This window comes from Polypterus senegalus, chromosome 3 (assembly GCF_016835505.1).
Source record: "Polypterus senegalus isolate Bchr_013 chromosome 3, ASM1683550v1, whole genome shotgun sequence".
Lineage (NCBI taxonomy): Eukaryota > Metazoa > Chordata > Cladistia > Polypteriformes > Polypteridae > Polypterus > Polypterus senegalus.
In genome coordinates, this window is record NC_053156.1 from 201,460,664 (window position 1) to 201,482,464 (window position 21,801).

Consider the following 21,801-nt stretch of genomic DNA (forward strand, 5'->3'; position numbering starts at 1 on the left):
TCATCAATCTACACTCAATAGCCTATAATGATAAAGTGAAAACATGTTTTTTTTTCTGAAAGGTCTGCAAATTTAGTAAAAAAACGAACACTGATATCCATCATTCATATAACAGATGTGCTGAGGCACTCCAAATTGTGGTCAGCTGCATCCTGTTTACTTTCATTATTCTTGACACGTGTAAAGAATTTGATTGAACTCCACCTCTAGCAAACTAAATCAATTGGACACAATTTAGACAGGCACATACCTGTATATCTAAGGTCCTATAAATGCTGGTGAGGCATAGATCGGGGCGAGGGTATAAAACCATTTCAAAAGCTCTGAGTGTTCTCGGGAGAACGGTGGATTCAGTAATTTTGAAACGGGTGAAGTTTGGAACGACCAGGACTCTTCCTAAAGTTGGATTTCGTGCTAAAGTGGAAGGGCTCATTCCAATGATTGATGATAAGCACAACTTTACTACTGCTTGATGGTCACCCTACGTTAGCATATTTGTTGCAGAATAATTCCAACACCTACACACCATCAGGTGCCTAGAGAGACCCAGTGGCTCAGTCAGTGGATGAATGCTAACAGACGAGTTATTAATACTCACTTCACATTTTAACATTTGTGTGCTACACAGCTTATTATTATGAAAGTGCTTGGATGACTCTTCATGAAATCTTACCAATCATTTCCTTTTTACTAACTCTTCAGTAGCACTTAATACTTTCTCTGAGAACAGAAAGCATATACTTGGCTACCCAAACCCAAAGTGAGATGTGGGTCTCACAATTTGACCTATGTTCTGCTCATAATACATTTCAACATCTGCCTAGTTACAGAAGGGAAAGGGAAACAGAGATTCAGGTTCCAACCAAAAAGCTGTTTTTTTTGGACTTGGTATGTAGTATAAGTGTAATTCTTCCACCGTTTACTTTTTTTGTTATATAAGTGACAAATAAATTAATTGGCTCAAGCACTTCAGTGAGTGGCGAACCTCACTATGGAAGCAAGTGATGAAATCTCTGCTGAACTGTTGCTTTGCAAAACTGAATGGCTCTTGATATGGTACTGGCAATTTGGGAAGACATCTGTACAGAAATTGGAGCCTCTGTGCTGTTCTTACATTCTAGATTTGAGTTCTAATATCTCTATCTTGGATCACATTAGACATGAGATGACCTGGACTTAACTGGTTGCAAGGGCCTTTTATTATTGCTTTAGAGTTGTTACTTATAAATGTTATTTTCTTGATAATGATCAAATGCTGTATGTTAATGTGTTAAGAAAACAATAGCTAGTAACAAGGTTGTTGTATCCTTTATTTTTGACAAAGAAGTTAGCTCAAAAGAGAGGTGCCATAGAAGTTGATCAAGTTGTCCTAGGAGAACAAAAAGGGTGAAATTGTGAAGGAAAATGTATTTTTCTATACACGCACACACAGACACACACACATCTATCTATCTATCTATCTATCTATCTATCTATCTATCTATCTATCTATATATATATATATATATATATATATAGTGAGGTGCAAATGAGAGAGAGTAGACCCAAAGAAAAGTTGGGGTACCAACTGGTGTACTCCATTTACGGCGAGTGTCCAAAACAACAGAACAAAAAATGGTGCAAAAAATAAATGAGTTCTTCGGTTCTCTCGAGTAGGCTTGGATCTGGATCAGGGAGCTCCATCATGTGCGACTGTGTTCTTTAGACTGCGTCAATATTATCCGGGAGTCCTCGAATATATACCATTCTGACTGGAATCAGTGGGGTATAGCTGATGCGGCACTATGCATGCATACATACATACATACAGTAGAACGGCTATAATCCAAGGTGATCTGGACCGATACTACCTCAGAAAACTGAAACTAAAATGGAAGGCTGTGGCCATTTTGGATTAAAAATGATTAATAATAAAAAAGATGTTGTTGGCAGGTGCAGTGTCTTTCTGCTGTTTAATATGCAGGAGCGCAGTTTTGATGGCCTTTAGACCGTCTGCATGAGAAATCTTGTGTCATATTTTTGTGCAGTCCTAATCGCTGTGTAGACACAAAAGTCCTAAGTGAACAAAACAGAAGGGCTTATGTATATGTTCAACACTGGCAAAAACACTGACAACAGCCAAGGGGTGCAGTTCCCACAATTGCCAGCTCCTGGAATGCTTGTTTGATACAGTCGAGTTTATAAGTATAATGTTTATGCGCTCAGTACAGTATTTACAGCAAAGCTTTTATGAACTATAAGTGAGTAGTTTATTACATTTATAGATTCAACTTGGATAATACGGAACCTCGGTTAATCAGGGTGCAGATTATTGGGGTTCTACTGTACATATTGTGGCTGAGTGCAGGAATGACATGTCTGGGAAACAGCAAGGAAATTTTGGGGTGCCAACTGGGTCATCCCTTTTATTGTCCTTGAACAATGAAATCAAATAAAACAAAAGAAATAATGTGGATGTGAGTCCAGTATGTGGGAATTTAAAAACATTGTAGCTTTTAGCAGAGCTCCACCCAATGAGTTGCTCTGGCAAGTAACTGACGCCTCCTTCCAGCATGCCCAGGTTTTATGGCGGCTGGACCGGAAGGGGTGGAGGTAAAATGCTTTCACTGGGCAGTTTCTCTGCCCCATGGAAAAAGAAGGAGATGCCAGCGTTAACTGTAGCTCCCAGTCTCATCACAGCGGGTCACTACAAACCTCAACTGAGCCTGCGAGGAAATCCTTTAAGTCACATGGGTGACAATACATATATTTAGAAAATGAAATGAAGATGGCGCAGATTGCCTGCCTGACGTTACATACAGTATTAATCTTCCTGTGCTACTTACTTAAAATGCAGTAAATCCTTCAGTTGACTATTCATCTTCACACCGGGTTTCATACAATTTTATATATACAGAGTCAGCAAGTCACTTTCCTGTCTGTTAAGAATCAGAGAGCATCCAGAAGGAAACAACTTGTCTCACCATTTTCTTCTAAGCAATACAGAGAGGCAGCCAATCACCTTGCTATCCTCACTCAAGCCACCCATTGCACAGTATTCTCTCAAGGTTCAATTCCCATTGATTAAGTGGATCCCAAATGGACTTTGACACTGTACTGTACTGGACAGATTTTTTACTCCATTCACAAAACTGGCAATAAACCAAGATGCTGATCTTCAGGGTTTCCAATTGTCTGGGTCTGAAACCAGTATCTCTACAGAAAAAGCTAAGCTCTCCATGTATGTTAGCGGGCCAATCAACTGCTATAAAAACCAACAATATAGAGGAAAAATAATTAAAAAGAACTGTGAAAGGAGACATCAGATATTTTAAATGTAGCATGTTGCTTGGGGATCTTGACAGGCAACATTACAGTTTGCACAGTATAAAGCTCTGAAACAGGAGAAAAAATGGACCATTTTTTAATAAACTTTTGCATTTTAAGTGTTTCAGCTACAGTTTAATAGGCTTTTATTTAAAGACGTGTGTGTTTGTGTGTGTGCACGTGAATGTGTGTGCATTAGATTCGTTTACGTTTCCAAAGTAGACCTGTGAGTAAATGATGGACTGGCATCCTGTCCAGTGTGCCCTTCTGATTTGCGCCCAGTGGTCCAAGGATTGGCTTTGGCCCCCATGATTCACTGAAATAGATTAAGCAACGTTCAGAATATTATTTTTTATGTGTTGCTTTGCTGTCCTAGTTAGTACACAAAAATTCTTTTGAAACCACCTATTTTCATCTAATTTTCATTGACAAAACTTTACATTTTTTTTCATGTTTTTAAATGTAGGAAAATTGTAGCAGCACCCTTGTTACAAATTTAAAGCCAAGATGTTTCTGAAGATGATCATCATCCTTGACTGTCCTCTATCAACACCATGAACAAGTTTGCTGTATTCGCTGTCTTGGCAGTCTTCACTGTACTTGTCACAAGTCATGTAAGTTTTACTTCATTATTTTATTTTTACTTTAAATTAAAATAAAGTAAATTTTTATTTACTTTATTATTTTATTTATTATTTTGTAGTGTTTTGGTAATCAGTACAATATAATTAGACAAAAAAATATATATATTTGAAAAAGAATGAATGTAATGTGATCTATTTAATAAGATAAGATGGCAAAAGATCTGTAGAATCAAGGACAGCATAATAACTTAAAATGAAAACTGATATTTTTAGTTAACTAGCTCCACAGTATTTGTGAAGAGATGAGTTGTTAGTATAAATGTGTACATTAAAACTGTGGTTAAAAGTTATATACAGTGTGGATAAGTGAAAGGAACACAGGCTGAGTCCAGAGAAGTACTGGGGTGCCAGCCGGGTTGCCCCTTTAGTTGTAACAGCAGGAGTATGATAAGGGCACAAACAAGCATAAACAGCCTTCCGGGCTTCTTAAAGTAGTTGGCTCTTAAAAGTGGGCCAGGCTTGTGGAGCTCCGACCTCATCTAAGTCTGGGTCTAAATGAGATGCCAACATTCAAGGGCATCGGGTTTTTAGACTCCTCCGACTAGAAGGGGAAGGGTGAGTTGTCCTCAAGGGTTGCCTTCTCAGTGCTGTGGGGAAAAATAGAGACGATACTGTTAGTGACAGCACCCTGCCTGACCCCAACGGGTTATTGCATACCTGAGATGAGGCTGGGAGGTGCTCCTCTGACGCACATGCATAACTGTAGGTATGGCTATTTGTTTAGTTTGAGCAGCTTACATGAATACTTCTTAACTAGATTTTTCAGACAACATGAAGTCACTTTTTAGATGATCCTAGCAAGCACAATACTTTACAGGGCAGCTAAGTGCTCCAAATCCGGAAACTAAGAGCTTTACAGTGCATCCGGAAAGTATTCACAGCGCATCACTTTTTCCACATTTTGTTATGTTACAGCCTTAGTCCAGAATGGATTAAATTCATTTTTTCCTCAGAATTATACACACATGTAAATAAGTATTCACAGCCTTTGCCATGAAGCTCAAAATTGAACTCAGGTGCATCCTGTTTCCCCCGATCATCCTTGAGATGTTTCTGCAGCTTAATTGGAGTCCAAATGTGGTAAATCAGTTGATTGGACATGATTTGGAAAGGCACACACCTGTCTATATAAAGGTCTCACAGTCGACAGTTCATGTCAGAGCACAAACCAAGCATGAAGTCAAAGGAATTGTCTATAGAATTCCGAGACAGGATTGTCTCAAGGCACAAATCTGGGGAAGGTGACAGAAAAAATTCTGCTGCTTTGAAGGTCCCAGTGAGCACAGTGGCCTCCATCATCTGTAAGTGGAAGAAGTTCAAAACCACCAAGAATCTTCCTAGAGCTGGCTGGCCATCTAAACTGAGACATGATGGGAGAAGGGCCTTAGTCAGGGAGGCGACCAAGAACCCAATGGCCACTCTGTCAGAGCTTCAGAGGTCCTCTGTGGAGAGAGGAGAACCTTCCAGAAGGACAACCATCTCTGCAGCAATCCACCAATTAGGCCTGTATGGTAGAGTGGCCAGACAGAAGCCACTCCTTAGTAAAAGGCACATGGCAAGCCCGCCTGGAGTTTGCCAAAAGGCACCTGAAGGACTCTCAGACCATGAGCAACAAAATTCTCTGGTCTGATGAGACAAGGATTGAACTCTTTGGTGTGAATGCCAGGAGTCACGTTTGGAGGAAACGAGGCACTGCTCATCACCAGGCCAATACCATCCCTACAGTGAAGCATGGTGGTGGCAGCATCATGCTGTGGGGATGTTTTTCAGCGGCAGGAAGTGGGAGACTAGTCAGGATAAAGGGAAAGATGACTGTAGCAATGTACAAAGACATCCTGGATGAAAACCTGCTCCAGATCACTCTTGACCTCAGACTGGGGCGACAGTTCATCTTTCAGCAGGACAACGACTCTAAGCACACAGCCAAGATATCAAAGGAGTGGCTTCAGGACAACTCTGTGAATGTCCTTGAGTGGCCCAGCCAGAGCCCAGACTTGAATCCGATTGAACATCTCTGGAGAGATCTTAAAATGGCTGTGCACCAACGCTTCCCATCCAACCCGATGGAGCTTGTAAGGTATTGCAAATAGGAATGGGCGAAACTGGCCAAGGATAGGTGTGCCAAGCTTGTGGCATCATATTTAAAAAGACTTGAGGCTGTAATTGCTGCCAATGGTGCATCGACAGTATTGAGATAAGTATTGAGCAAAGGCTGTAAATACTTATGTACATGTGATTTCTCAGTTTTTTTATTTTTAATAAATTTGCAAAAACCTCAACTAAACTTTTTTCATATTTTCATTATGGGGTGTTGTGTGTAGAATTCTGAGTAAAAAAATGAATTTAATCCATTTTGGAATAAGGCTGTAACATAACAAAATGTGGAAAAAGTGATGCGCTGTGAATACTTCCTGCTGAAGCTGACCCTCAAAATCCTTTTAATTACTTTTTAAATTTGCAAATATACTTCTGTATAGTATAGATGTATGTGTATTATAAATAAATGTAACAATAAACTCTTTTGTGTTTCAGTCTGAAATTCCTGCCAAAGAGGAAATGGGTAATGCTTTTTTCAAATCCTTATACTGTACATTCACTGCTTTTTGATAGCTGCTTATTGTATAAGTTTTGTATAAAACACCCACCTTTCTCATTTTCATAATTATATTCATCGTAAGTTGTATTATTCATCAACCTTGTAGTATTGAAAGAACAGAGCTGACAACTTTATTAAAGGCACAGTAGTGCAGCAGATGAATATAACTGGTCAAAATTTCAATAATGATGTCATAAATTACTTCTGTCATTTGTGTTTTCTGTGTGTAGTCCATTCTTTGAATGTGATTTATAGGAAATGAGCTTACTTGTGTGTTCAGAATTGCCTAATTGTCAGCCTTGCATAATACCAGTGCCACCCAAACATTTGTGAAGCTTTAAATTGTTTAGAAAATCCAAGAAATAAGTGATAATGGTTATCATTTCTCTCTTTTTCTTTGCAGCAGATACAGCAGCTCTGGTATGAGGTTTTATCATATTATCATATATTTAAGATATTTGTAGCATATTGTTATCTATCTATCTATCTATCTATCTATCTATCTATCTATCTATCTATCTATCTATCTATCTATCTATCTATCTATCTATCTATCTATCTATCTATCTATTATATCGGGTGGCACATGAAAAACTGAACCATCTCCAACTCCAATGTCGACATACATTTCTTAGCCCGTACACAAAACGAAAGATATGCAATACAAAAATCCAATTGCAATTGTTTGAAGGAGCCACATGCAATAAAATACTTGTTTTTCCTTGTGAACTGAAAGACACAAGTCATTCTGTAAGGCTTTATTTGTAGTGAGTGCAACACACATTGACAAGACCTGCGTGAAACATTCGCTTGTTGTGCCAATATACGTGTCGATTTCCTAGGGCTTCTGGCCATCCGTTCCTGAATATCCGCTTCGACCGCAGGTGTACGAACGGACGGGGCCTGATTCTTTTTGCAGTTTGCAACTGACCCAGTTTTACGCCACTTCTTCACCAACTCGTGAATACTGCTCTTTACTGGTAGGTTTATGCCAGGAAACTTATTTGCGAAAATGTCCCGCGTTTACTTAAAAGAACTTGGAAGACACATACGCCTCCACTAATCCAATCCTCTGTTGCAGAGAATACATCTTCCGGATCTCTTTCATGCACGTCTGTACCCACTGGCTCACAGCTTCCTTACTAATACACAGTTGGGGCTGCTGACCCCGTCGCAACAATGAGACTCTGTAATCACGACGGCACCCGCCTGTATAATAACTTGAGCCAGCCGGTCGGAGACAGTTCAGTTTTTTGTGTGCCACCCTGTATAATGCCTTTCATGTCTATCTATCTATCTGTCATGGTCGAATGAGTATAAAGAAGTGTTAGGATACCAACTCGATCATCCCATTTAATTAAAAGATAAGGCTATTAATGAAATAATGAAAATACAGACTACAGCCTTCTTTTAACCTGTAACTGCTGCTTGGTTGAGTGGGTCTGGCTTTAATGAGCTCCATCTTCAGGTCTGGCTTATCCCAAAGTGAGACGCTTCCTTCCAGGGAAGTCTGGCTTTATAGGACTCAACCTGGAAGTGCCAGAGTGAGTTGCCCTAACTGGGTGTCTTCTTGGAGCTGGGGAGGAAGGAGATGATTATGTTAGCAACAGCACCCCCTCTTATCCTGGAGTGTTACTACATACCTTTATGACCTGGAACTGGTGATCCTCAGATACGCATGCATGCCACCATCTATCAGAATTAGTATCATAATCACAGAATCAGAATCGCTGTTGGTTTCCTCTTTGTGGGTCGATAAAGTGAAATAAATCAGAGTACACATTATTTTTCATTTGAATGGGCTACTTGCTGGGTAAGGCATGCACCATTTGGAATTCTGACGGTACAATAGAAATGTAAAAGGTTTCACAATTGTTAATATGATGAACTGTACTGAATGTTTCTTTATTATGTTCTTACTGTGTGCCATGTTTTCTTTTCTAACGCAAAGTTACTGTGAAGAAAACCAATTATTCAGTCCTTACCTCACAACGTGCAATATTTGAAGTTGTGCTATTGATTAAAGGAGATTACACTATAGCATTACATCAAAAAACTCTTGAGTGAGAAACAATGAAAACAGTAGCAGAAGTCAAAGTAGGCAGAGACAATAGGAACCATAGTAATGATGTAATACCAAGATATTGCACATAAGAAAGTGTATATTAGTCCATTACCTCCATATAAATCAGTTATTACACACGTTCTACTTGCTAACTGCTGCTTAGTGTGCATTATTGATGTTGTATCTTATATCGTGCTTCAGTGCATGTATTCATGTAGAACAAGCTCTGTACGAGCGAATGCATTATGTTTGTGGGTATTGAAGTGAGCATCAGCATGAAAAAATTCATTTGCAACTTCAGTCAATTTGCGAACAGCTCACAACAGTCAATGAGTAGTCAGTAACAATCACGACACAACAATAAACACTGGAAGAAATGTTAGTTTTTCCAAACTACACCTCTGCTACTTTGGGTCCATATCCCCTGTTCTGTGTGATTCTATGGAATGCAACATGTGACTCAGGGGGCTTAGAGGGTATAATGTATGTGGCACATTAGGTAGCACTGCTGCTTCACAGACTCCCCATCTGGGGTTCTTATTCGTCTGCAGGTTTTCTCATGTCCATAAAGATGTGCTAATAAGATGAGTTGTTTGCTTTAAATTGGTGGGGGTATGGGCCCTGTAATGGACCTGTGACGTGGCTGTTATCTGCCCACTGCTGCTATAATAGAACCCAGACCCCCACAACTGTGAGTTGGATTTAGTGAGTTAACAGAGCATTAGGTGGATATACAAATGTATCTAGATTATCAGAAATTATTTTATGAAACATAAACCATATCCATATTTGTTATATGTTACTAGCCAATGCTTTTTTAAATAAAATATTAAACTTCAGAGAAATGTTTTAGAGTGAAATAATAAAGAACAGTTTGTCATCAGCTAGAATATGAACAAATACATATGAAGCTATAAATGTGGATTAACAAACTGAAGTGGACTGGCGTCCTGTCCACGAGTCAGCTTTGTGCACAATGCAGTTCAACGCAACCTTGTAATGTAAAAAAGAATGTTGAGAAAATGAACAGATGGACAGACTGATGAATTAACAAATGCATTACTTTTTATTTTAGCTTCAGGAATTGCAAATACAGAATGGAATCATAAGAAACATTTTAGGAAGAGCCATACAGGTACCAATTAAAATTTTAAACCTGACGTTAACTCGTGTTTTGGTTTAAAGTACATTTTGTAGATTTATTTTATTCAGAAGGCTAATTTGGTCTGGGGTATCTATTGTATGTTCATATTTCTATAGTATTCTCCTTCCCTTTATTTATTGTAATATGAGGAAGTTAACATTAAACCCATTTAAATATGACTGGAAGCACTTAAAATTAACAATTATTAAATTGTCAGTGTATTGGATTAGTATATGTCATTTATACTCTAGACAATTTTAGAAGAACAATGATTGCTGATATAAAAACAAAATTATTAAGTATGTTTTTAATAGTTTTTAGGCAATTAAGAGAGTCCATATGGTAATTTAGCATATTTATGCTTACTCCAATGTTTATTGACTTGACATTGTTACATTTATTGTGTATAAAGTGTTCACAGATTACTACTTGAAGCTATCATTCTTTGCTTCTTGAGGCAGAGAAAACTTCTACTCACAGCAACCTATCACACAGGCTTGCTGTTTAGCATTTTGTTACAAACAGTTTCTTACTGGCACTAAGTACAGCTGCCAACTTCTCCCAATACTTGGAAGATGGAAGAGTTAAATGACTTTACAAGAAAGGGCTTGGACTAATACTTTACTGCATTTAACAGCTTACTGTGCTATGTGAGGATACTTTCTGAATGTTTAGAACATAGCATGGTACACACATTCAAGGGAGTAAATCATGAAGAAAAAGAGTCAACACAAGGAAAAATCAATGGACTCCACTCAGCCATACCTAACATGTTTATAACACGAGAAAGCTAACATAAGAGACAATGAAGTATGAGGGAATGAACATAAAAGAGACACATTTTCGATTGTTAATGTATTGTTTTTGTATATGTAATTTATTCATTTTTATTCTAAAAATATTTTTAAATATATTGAACAAAACACTGATTGTTGATATAAAAGGAAAGTAATCATTTATTTTGTTTAATATTTTGTCTTTCAGGCAATTAAGAAACTTGTAGGGGTAATGCATCAAATTTACTCTTATTCTATTATTTAAGAATTTTGAAGTTGTTACATTTGATGTGGAGCTTTCCAAAGCAGAGAAAACCTTAATTCATTATAAAAAATTACAAAGAATGCAAATGTTATCAAAGCATTCATAATTTGTGTACAATGTAAAGTTAACCAACACTCACTCATTAACAAAAGCATCATTTCCCATTTGCAAATTTGGCAGGATCTATTGCAGTAGATATATGTTAAGAAAAGATATGTTGATATAAAAATATTTACCTTTTAAAACAACCCTTAAAACAGAAAAACTTAACATCCCAAAATCTAAAAGAGTGATTTGATTGACATTGGGTGCTTTTATAGGAAAAAAAAGAAAATTAGAACATGCAATTTTTTATTTGTCAATAATAGTACTGTAGCAAGTAGGCCCAGTGCTGAGATGAAGCCATGACAGACACAGAGGCAATCAGCTCTTTGCGCTTTTCCAGTTTATGCAAATTAAGACAGCCAGAGGAAGGGATATAAGGGGAACAAATACAGCGGCACTGATCAACAGGATTAGGATTGACAGATGAGTGAAGGAGAGCGACACAGCATAAAAATGTAACGTGGGGAATGAACAGGATGAAAATTCAGTAAAGCTCAGGTAAGACATGCTTAGCAAGAATGCAATAAAGCTCGAGCCTGGGTGCCAGCCTCTGTGGCTGTGAGCGTAAATGTTGCAAACAGATCATTACAACACATTTACAAGGGTAAAAAATCCCAAAACTAAAAAAAGAGTTCAATTCATTGCATGGGCCATGTAAAGCCATGTAATAATAATAATAATTCTTTACATTTATATAGCACTTTTCTCACTACTCTCCACACAGAGAGAACCCGGGAAACCAACCCCATAGTCTCCTTACTGCAAAGCAGCAGCACTGAATATTCAAACAATTCTTTGCAAAAAGGATTAAGAGCAAAAAAAATGCTATGCATTCTTTTTTTCCTTAACATTTCTCATGATTACAACTTGTGCAATATGCTTATTATTTTTGCTAAAGTGAAGTACCTGGTCTTTATTACATTTTCAGAAAAAGATGTATAATGATCAAATAGTTTAACATTACAAAAAAATGATTTTTGTTTCTTTTTCCAGCAAAGTTGACCCAGCGCTCCTTAAAGGTAATTGCACAGTTCTTACTTCATTATTTAAAGCTACAGTTCGTCAAATATTTATAAGCCCAGTTTTCATTTTTCATACAGAAAGCTGCCACACGGTGGTCTCCACCAGCAGCCACAGATATTCACATATATTAAATGTTTCCACTATTTTTTAAATTGACACTTGTTGTGGTTAGATTTACTTTAAAGGCGTATTTAATGTATGTTTCTTTGGATCTGTAGTAAATATGCATAAATATATTTTTCTGTTTAAATGAAAGAATGGAAGAACGTATTAGAGTGACTGCATCTTAAGATACTTCTGTTGTGTTCTTGTTGTCTGTCCAGCATGACAGCACAGAGGTCTCTGTCCATGTGACATCTGAACATTCTCCCTGTGTCTGCATGGATCTTCCCCGATCCTCAAAGATAAGAAGATTAGTTTAACTTGTGATTTTAGATTGTCTTCTGCATAAGTGTGTGCATTTAAGTGGGCTCAGAGCAATGGTCTGGTGCCCCATTCAGGGTCATTTCCTGTGTTTCTGTCCCCACCTACCTACTGCAGCTATAGAGGCCTTTATTTTCACAAAAAAACTTAGGCGAGAACAAAAAAATTCATTTTTCTGTGAGTTCTAATGTGCATAACTTTTGATCAGTCACACCTACAGTGATTCTGACTACTAAGGGTGAAACTAGAGAATGTTACCTTTACAAAGAGACCAAACATGTGTTTATAGTCCAGATAGTTCAATAACACCAATGATTCTAATTTGGAGAGGTCAAATTACAAGCGATTTAGCAAAAATGACCCCGCTTGATAAGGGGTTAACCATGCCCGGGGCCGGAAAAAGACAAAGTAGATCGTTGTAAAGAATTCAAAAACGTTGGCACGATATACATGCAGATCAGGTTAGAGATAATGGAAGTAGGAAAATTTGAAAGTCTCAAAATAATGATATTAAAGATTGCATTAGCGCAAACGCTAATGGAAAATATTACTCAGTGAAATAACAGAACAGCGAAAAGAGATTGAATAGTGATTGAGGAGGTCTGGGGAAGAAGAGAGACAAGGCAGTGAGACAAAATGACAGCTGCTGTATAGGCTTTTAAATGTTTGAAGCTCCAAATGAGATACAGATCACGCGGCACAGCAGCAGGCCAGCAGCTGATTGAGCAAAGAGGAGTTAAAAAAAACTGTATTTATTTCCCATTGTATCACCATTTAAGAGGGGTTCCAGAGGAGCGACCGCATCTCCTTGGAGTGCGTTCAGCTCCCCTCTTCACAACAGCGCATATTGTTGGTGGGGGAGAGGGAGGGGTTGGCAAGCGAAGTGAGCAGGGGGCAAAGCCCCTAATTTCATAAATAAAAAAAACACGACAGTAATAAAAATTTATTTTGTCAATCAAATTCCAGGCATGAAACAAATGTCAAATTTGAAAGCATTATGTGTAAAAAGCAATCAATCGATCAACATTTATTTATATAGCACATATTCATACAAAAAAATGTAGCTCAAAGTGCTTTACAAAATGAATAGAAAAATAGAAGACACAATAAAAAATAAACATAAGTCAACATTAATTAACATAGAATAAGTAAGGTCCGATGGCCAGGGTGGACAGAAAAACAAAAAACTCCAAAAGCTGGAGAAAAAAATAAAATCTGTAGGGTTCCAGACCACGAGACCGCCCAGTCCCTCTGGGCAATCTACCTAACATAAGTCAAACAGTCCTCTTTGTATTTAGGGTTTTCATGGAAGGACCTGATGATGATGGTCACGTAGACTTCTGGCTTTCAGTCCATCAATGTTGGTGCATCATGATGCTTTGAGTAGGTGGTGGTGGTGCAGAATAGACCAAATCAGGTCAAAATAAAATGTTAAATATTTCTCAAAACTTAACCTTGTTTAATTAAAAGAAAGCAAGAGAGATTAGGGACAAGGAAGGAGCCAAAGTTAGAGAGTAAGAATCCAAAGACCACCAGTAAGACTAGAGCCAAGCAAACACCAAATAACAGTACACATTTATAAATAGGTGGCCCTGCCCCCGTGGGATCTACCTAAAGAAACACAAATATAAAACAATTATGTGTTTTATCTAAAGGAGCATTGCCAATGAGATTTGGTAAGGAGGCTAGCTAGAGTAAGTCAAAGATTGTTAAATTAGAAAGTGTGAGGCACCTGAACTGATGGTGATCTGTGATTTAAAGAAGTCAAGTTGAGTGGTCAGAGGTTTATAGAGAAAGCAGGAGCAATCTGCAAAGTTAATAAATGGGAATACTACAGTACCAAAATATAATGGTATTCAGCAATATCCAATCATTTAGTCAGACCACCTTACATATGATAGATCAAAAAGGGGAGGAAACCTGTGTAGTCAGCAAAGTGAACTGAAAATAACACAAGGAGAGTAAGGTATCAGTCAAGATTAAGTTGGAGTTGGCTGATATGTTAAAGTGTGTGAAACAAGATTTACATAGTAGAAAAGCGTAAGAGGAAAGGTGATCCCAAAAGCTGAGAGAAATGAACCATGGGTATCCCCAAAAAATTCGGCAGGTGTCTAACAGGTCACATTTTTATGAGATGGTATATTTGATGCATTAGTGTGCTTCAAAAAATGAAAACATCCACTTAGAAAGTCATTCAAAACGAGAGGTCATTGGGGCAGCAAAGATAAAAAAAAAATCAAAAAGGGGTAAAAACAAAAGACGTTGTTGTGCTGAAAACTATACTAGACATTTTAAAACAGTTATTTGAACAAGTATTTTGAATAGGCTGTCGATAGTACAGACTAAGGAGAATGACCTTACAGATCGTCCAGTGAGAGTTAGTATCACCAGTTCAAGCCGCTTTAACATCAATCTGCACTCCCGTTCGTCAGAGTTGCCAACAAAACAATGAGGGCACTGCAGGAGATAAGATGCACCAATCAACACCAAACTTGAAAAAAAGGATCCCCTTTTTTTTCGGTTACATATCACCTTTTAACCAGAAAGTGTCACACTCCTTTCAAAAATGTTTAACTAATGTTTGTTAACTGTGATATTTGATGAACAATAAATTCTAGCAAATGTGATGACCTAACATAAAGTTTTTGGTACTTGAATTGCTGAATCTGTATTTATTACTTGCATACAGTATGTGATGGTCATAATTGATACATATACGCATGTGTGTGGCAGGGGTGTCATTGGTGGAGTCTTAATCCTGCCTTGATCATATGAGACATAAGTCACTGTTGCTTGAACCCCAGATGTAGTCAGCACTTACTTTTTCTGAACATATTAATAACTTTGACAGTATTTCTTTCAAGAATTTGATCACATCATACCCAAGTGAACGTGTATCTAACGTACTTGTTCTCATCCCAGTTTTCACACTTCCCATTATGCTAAGTGACTTTGTCACTGAAACAGTGAAAACTGTTATATGTAATGTTCTAGCAATAAGAATGGCTTATCAAATACAAGAAGAATCCATGTTCAAGTCCAAAGTCTGACATTTACATGTTAAAAAGTGGTTGAAAAAGATTGAAATTAACTTCGAGAAGGTTTGGGGGTCCTTGGAGAGGGGGTTAGAGCATTGTGTGTAAACTCCGTGCTCTAACTACTGCTTGGAGGCCAGTTATTGACAGGGGTAATAAAATGTTCACACACGTAACCTGCATTACAGCCCAACACAGAGTTCTGCATAATATAAAGTATCTGAAGCACTAATTACCAACTGGTTTCACACTTTATAGAGTCACTTGTGTGTGAGTTTAGTTGCATTACAAAAGTTAAGCCAATGGCTTCATTTAATTTCAAAAACCATTACCTTTCTTTCTACACTGGAATGTGCAAGCACTGTGACATAAATGATCACTGAAACCAAGTAATGAATGGCTATAATGCTTAACAAAATAAAATAAGGCAATTTTAAAAGAATTGTTACTTATCAACTGAAAAACTGAACTGTGTTTGGGCGTTGACAGAAGGGGATGATGGAGGTGTACTTACACTCTTCATGTCCACTTTCTTTGTTAATAGTTTTAATTTAATAATGAGGTAAAAATAATAGTGAATTATCAAAGGCACAACACTTTTAAACAGCAAGAGTACCAAACACAGCCCTGCGACACAACTGTCTGTGGTGTACTCTTCATCTTTTGTAGATGGTTGGCAATTCAAATTTTTACTGGTGCATGCATGCTTTTTACGCTTTTTTTTATTTTGGATGCAGATTCATACTATGACAGTTTCAATGTGGATAGTGAAATTTTTATGTAAAAACTAATTTTCAGATAGCATCTTTACAACTGCAGAAGGACTGGTGAACAGTTAAGTGTCATGAACTGGGAGTTCCAAAAGCGCAGTCCCATAAATACTTCCAAAAATTGCCCTCTCCAGTCAAAATCAGAGCACAGGTTCAAAAATCCAGGATATCCCAATAAGAACAAGGCACAGCAAAACACAAGTAAAAACTCCACTCCCATAACCGCCAGGAACTGTGGGAGATTTATAGGGTGGATTGCAGTTCCTGGTGGTGGGTGATAAAAACACATGGGACATAACCAAGACATCTTATAGTCAGAGACAAAGACAAAGAATAATGCACATAATAAACTAAAGAATCCAACATAAACACAAAAATTCAAACGTGAGTGTTGGTAGGCTTTGTGTCCTAGGGACCAAGTTACCCAAACTATTATATAACATTTCAGTAATTATTTACCACTCTGATGCTGATCTTTCTGATCATAAAATAGGTAATTACAATACCAACTGATGAGAAGAATCATAATTACGGTATTTATTGATTCCTCTAGAGCGCCTCTTTCTCTTGCACGATTTGGCTCAAAAACTAATCACCACATCATTATCTTATAATTGGCTTAAGTTTTCAAGTTTGGCATTTTTCTGTCCAGCCATTTTAGCTCTAGGTCACCCTCACACAGACACACACCCATCATTGAGATATGGATTTTTTCAGTATTGGGGACTCTAAAACATCGAGATCCGTCGAAAACCAGAGATCGAAATTTATGACCAATATAAAGCTTTCATTCCTCCCCTATAGACGAAAAAATTGGCAAAATTGGCCAAAGCAGACAAGAAACACAACTTTGGCCTATAGTCGGGGGGAAATATTAGCTGAAACATGACATTAAGTAGAAAAAGCCCAAAATGCAAAGTAAAAGTTGATATTGCAATATAATTAATGATTGTGCCAAAGTAATTCCAGTCCAAATCTGTTAATGCAAAGCAATATTGAAACCAATATAATGTCAAAATTTAACCTACTGTACTGGTTTCCTCCTGTCATTCAAAGACATGCACATTACCTTGATTTGTGTCTTATTTATTGAACTGGCATGAGTCTGGGTTTTTTTCTATAATTTCCTTGAACATTCCAGTTGATTTTGTGACTTCTCTCATAGCGCTAAGTATCATAGTTTGCTTGCAGGAGCGATATATTTGAGCTAATCTGAGACACAGGCTGTGGACCAAGGGGAAGGGGGAAGCGTGATGTCCCAGACGAGGCCCACCTCACTCACATGCCGGCCTCCGTTTGAGTCAGTCTACCTCACACCACATTTTAGAGCGTATCTTGCCTCCGCTTAGCTAATGATACCTGTTTGTTTATTGAATTTTAAAGTTTGTCCCGTTTCACCACTATAAGGGTGGAGCTGTGGGGGACAGCTAGTATACAATAAGAAGCACATATATGTCTAGTGACTGATCAAAAATGGTGAGTCTTTTTAATAAAACTATTTTCTTCCTTGTTAACTTTCTAACATATGTCATTTGTTTTCAGGTACTTGGAAACAAGCTGAAGTTAAATTTTATCCAGCATGTTAAAAACCTGTAATCAACTGAAATAAAATCAGCATTGCAAAAACTTGTCATCTTTTTTGTTTTTTTGTTTCTTAATTATTATAATATGGAACAAAGAGTGTGAGCGTTGGTATGAGGTCATTATTAACAACACTACACTAGATTTTGTGTTGCTCAACACAAGTTAACAAAAACGTAAAACATTAAAAATAAATACTCATCACTAACATTCTTCTGCCTGTCCTGTGATCCTCAGACTGTCTGTTACATCGAAAACTGTTCAGCGATGATACTGACAGTCCCAGACAGAACGAATTTAACCCGCTGTGTATAAAGTCACTTGTCACTCATGATTTTTGGATATGATATAATAATGATAAGGGTATTTGACACTTATTTCCAACAAATAGACCAGGGGCTCAAGACCACTCATTATTTACCACTGGCATCTTATTTAACATAGGGGTGTCGATCTCCAGTCCTGGAGGGCTGCAGTGGCTGCAGGTTTTCATTCTAAGCATCTTCTTAATCAGTGAGCCATTTTTGCTGCTAATTAAATTGTTTTGCCTTAGTTTTAATTGGCGTGATTCGGACCCCTTAGTTGTTTCTTTTCCCTTAATGATCAGCTAAACAATAATGAGACACAAAATGAGCAACTACACAGCCAGCTAACCTGAAAGGTGAAGGTCTCAGTCATGTTGATTTACTCAGGACACCAAAACATCTTGACGGTGGTCTTAGAAAAAACAGAAAACCAACAGTTTCCTGTGACAGAATGAGAGCAGCAACAAGTCATGGCATTCAATAACGGCTTTAATTTACAGCAAGAATGAGCTTCTCATTAAGAAGCTGGCTGGAGTGAAACTGGTTGGAGTTTGAAGCTCTGATTTAGCTCTTTTTGGCTCGTTATACATCTAATTTCTGTTTGCCTGCCATTTAATTTAATTCTTAACAACAGGGCTATTAAAATGAAGGGAAAAGAAGTTAATTAGCAGTGAAAACTGATCGCTGATTAGGAAAAGGATTAGAATGAAAAGCTGCAGCCACTGTGGAACACCAGGAACGGAGTTGGACACCCCTGATTTAACAGAAGTAGTCATGCACAAAAAATGATTTCCACAGAAATCTGCTAATAAGCATGGAATCAAGACAAAGGGTGGTCAGATGTCTTCAATGGTTTCAAATTTTCTAAAGATCTGTGTAACACAGATGTTGGCTCTGTCTTTGTACTATTTAGTGTGAGAGTTTTGACTTTTCAGCCATCTTTAGATGCTAGTTGTGTTCCAATTTATCATTCCTCAGTTGATCATAGGGCAGTTATTGTCACATGCACAGAGTACACACCATTACTTGCATGTTCTGATCAACATATGAAACATCACCACCCCACAGATGCCACTATTAGTCAGCAAAACTACCTTACTTCAATACATCCAACTTCCTTACTTCAAACAACTAGTGTACATTGATGATAATATTCATTTGGTACAATCGTTCTGTATATTATAACAAAGGTGAGGTGACTATATGTCCCAAATGATGTAGCATTCCCAAGGGGTGAGATCTATGGAGGGTGCAGAACAAAATTGTATTTCTGTGATGGCACTGCAAATCTCCCAGGTTATGGCTGAAATTAGATTATGGTTATTTTTTGGGAAAGGGCAGCCAAGATCCTCAAGAAAGAGCTACACAAGCTTCAAATAACTCTTTTGTGCCTCGTAATGATGGAATGATTTTACGATAAACATATTAGTCTTAAGGACAGAAGACATTTTTTACACTGTAAATTTATCATTTTGACTGCACCGTCCTCTCAAAGTGACAGAGTGGAACCCATTCTCTGGAGTGTGAGTGCTCACCTGGAGGAGTGTCATGGCAGGTGAAAGATGTTCCATGGTGTCTGCTCTGAGAGGAATATGGCAGAGTGCAGCAGGATAAACGTTTATGGATGACTTACATCGGAGTGAGGATTTCAATCTGTGACAAAGATATGAAGAAAGTTCCCTATTAGGGCCTCCAGAACACGGCATATGTTGTGGCCACCATCTTTTAGAGTCACTCCTGTATACAACCGGCCGATTTAGGCCTGAATTTTATAAATGCAAATAAAGAAGCCTGTCTTGTAGATGGTAGACGTGAAAGGTGGGCTGGTGGGTGCTGAAGCAGGATAGCTGTCCTGCCATGATCTATTGGGCAGTGTAAAGTTCTGGATTGTAATGCGCAAACAGTGAAGACAGGCAGCTCTTCTTTTGTCTTTTTTCTTTTATTCATGATCCAAAAAACAAACAAATAAATAAATAAAACACAAAATCGGTGGATCTTATGCACTGGAGTACACTCACTTTATGTGATGTTTAATTAATCCATAAATCCATATTTTGTTTTCTGATTACATATGTGCTTAGGATAATGGAAGTACTGGGGGAGATATGTAGTTACAGAGGATGTTGTAATAGCAGATATCTTGCTTAAGAGCATTTACGGATTTTGCAGGATTGTGTCAAAAATCTGATTCACAATACATTAAAGCTTTATATTTACAGATGGAGGGTCCAAGCAAAGTTGTGAAACATATTATGAAAAAATAACATATGGCAAGAAATTAAAGTGTCTTTTGCTTGTGTCATTACTAAAAGTTAGCTTTGATAAAAAATATAAAGTGTTTAAAATTGGAGTGTTATTCAGGCACAGAAAAAGCAGTAGGTGTCACTCTGCATGTCTGCACACTGTCCAGCAGGGGTCTTTTTTAATTTTGTTTGTTTGTAATTTTTACTACCACCTTGTGGACAATAAGTGCCATATACATGCTGCAAATCTTCAGCTAAAATTTCTGAAATAGATGAGAGGAATAAAAAAGTCAGTACTTAATATTCTTTAATACCAAAATGTGGAAGCCTAGTAAGAAATAACATAAAACATCTGTTGGAGAAAGCCACCGTGTAATAGCTGGGTGTATATGAAAGGCACAATATGATTAATATTTTACTGATCTCAGAGGAGGGCAGCATGGTGGTGCAGTGGTAGCGCTGCTGCCTCGCAGTTAGGAGACCCGGGTTCGCTTCCCGGGTCCTCCTGCGTGGAGTTTGCATGTTCTCTCCGTGTCTGCGTGAGTTTCCTCTGGGTGCTCCGGTTTCCTCCCACAATCCAAAGACATGCAGGTTAGGTGGACTGGCGATTCTAAATTGGGCTTGGTGTGTCCTGCAGTGGGTTGGCACCCTGCCCAGGATTGGTTCCTGCCTTGTGTTGGCTGGGATTGGCTCCAGCAAACCCCCGTGACCCTGTGTTTGGATTCAGCGGGTTAGACGATGGATGGATGATCTCAGAGGAAATTAGTAGAATATCATTTTCATTCTCATATTTTTACAAATCAAAATCTATCTATCTATCTATCTATCTATCTATCTATCTATCTATCTGTCTGTCTGTCTGTCTGTCTGTCTGTCTGTCTGTCTGTCTGTCTGTCTGTCTGTCTGTCTGTCTGTCTGTCTACTTATTATAGGTAAGTAAACAGCTAATATCTGTAAATGGTGTTTCGTAAGGTGGACCCTCCCAGGGCCCAAAATCCAAAAAAAGACAATGCCCTTAAAGCTTATTGTAATAAAAAGGAGAAAAAGGTACCCCCAGGGACAGCATTTTGGATTCCCAAAGTAGTCTAGTGTCTCTTCCTGACAAAGTCAGATATATGTGCAGATTGGACCAAGAATATGAAATTGTATAAAGAGCAAACACCCACACCCGCATTTAGCTTTATATGTTAGACTGCTTTTTTTTAACAAACTAAGTAACAAATCAGCAGTGATGTTGCTTTCCTCCAAATACTCCCAAAAGGAATCCCACATGAATACCCTGAAGTGGGAAGATGAAATGTGAATGCAGCAGCAGTCCCACATCCTGTTTTGGGACTGTGTGAGTGGGCCCTGTGACTGACTGGTGCCTCATCCAAGTTTACAGATTCTAAAAAATTTGAACTGGATTATGTGAGTATGAGAATATTATTCGCCTTTCTTTGTCCTCCACACCTCATACAGTAACTGAGAAAATGTGAGAGGGTGTCTCATTTTAGTGCTGACAGCTGGGGAGCATGGTG

At 38.0% G+C, this 21,801-nt stretch overlaps 1 long non-coding RNA gene across 1 annotated transcript; it reads left to right on the forward strand.

Moving 5' to 3' along the window:
• The first annotated feature begins 3,818 nt into the window (after positions 1-3,818).
• Positions 3,819-17,766, forward strand: LOC120525777. Its single transcript, XR_005633013.1, has 7 exons — positions 3,819-3,920; positions 6,483-6,510; positions 6,950-6,966; positions 9,687-9,746; positions 10,740-10,760; positions 11,895-11,920; positions 17,695-17,766. It is a non-coding gene; the product is annotated as an uncharacterized LOC120525777 (long non-coding RNA).
• The last annotated feature ends 4,035 nt before the right edge of the window (positions 17,767-21,801 follow it).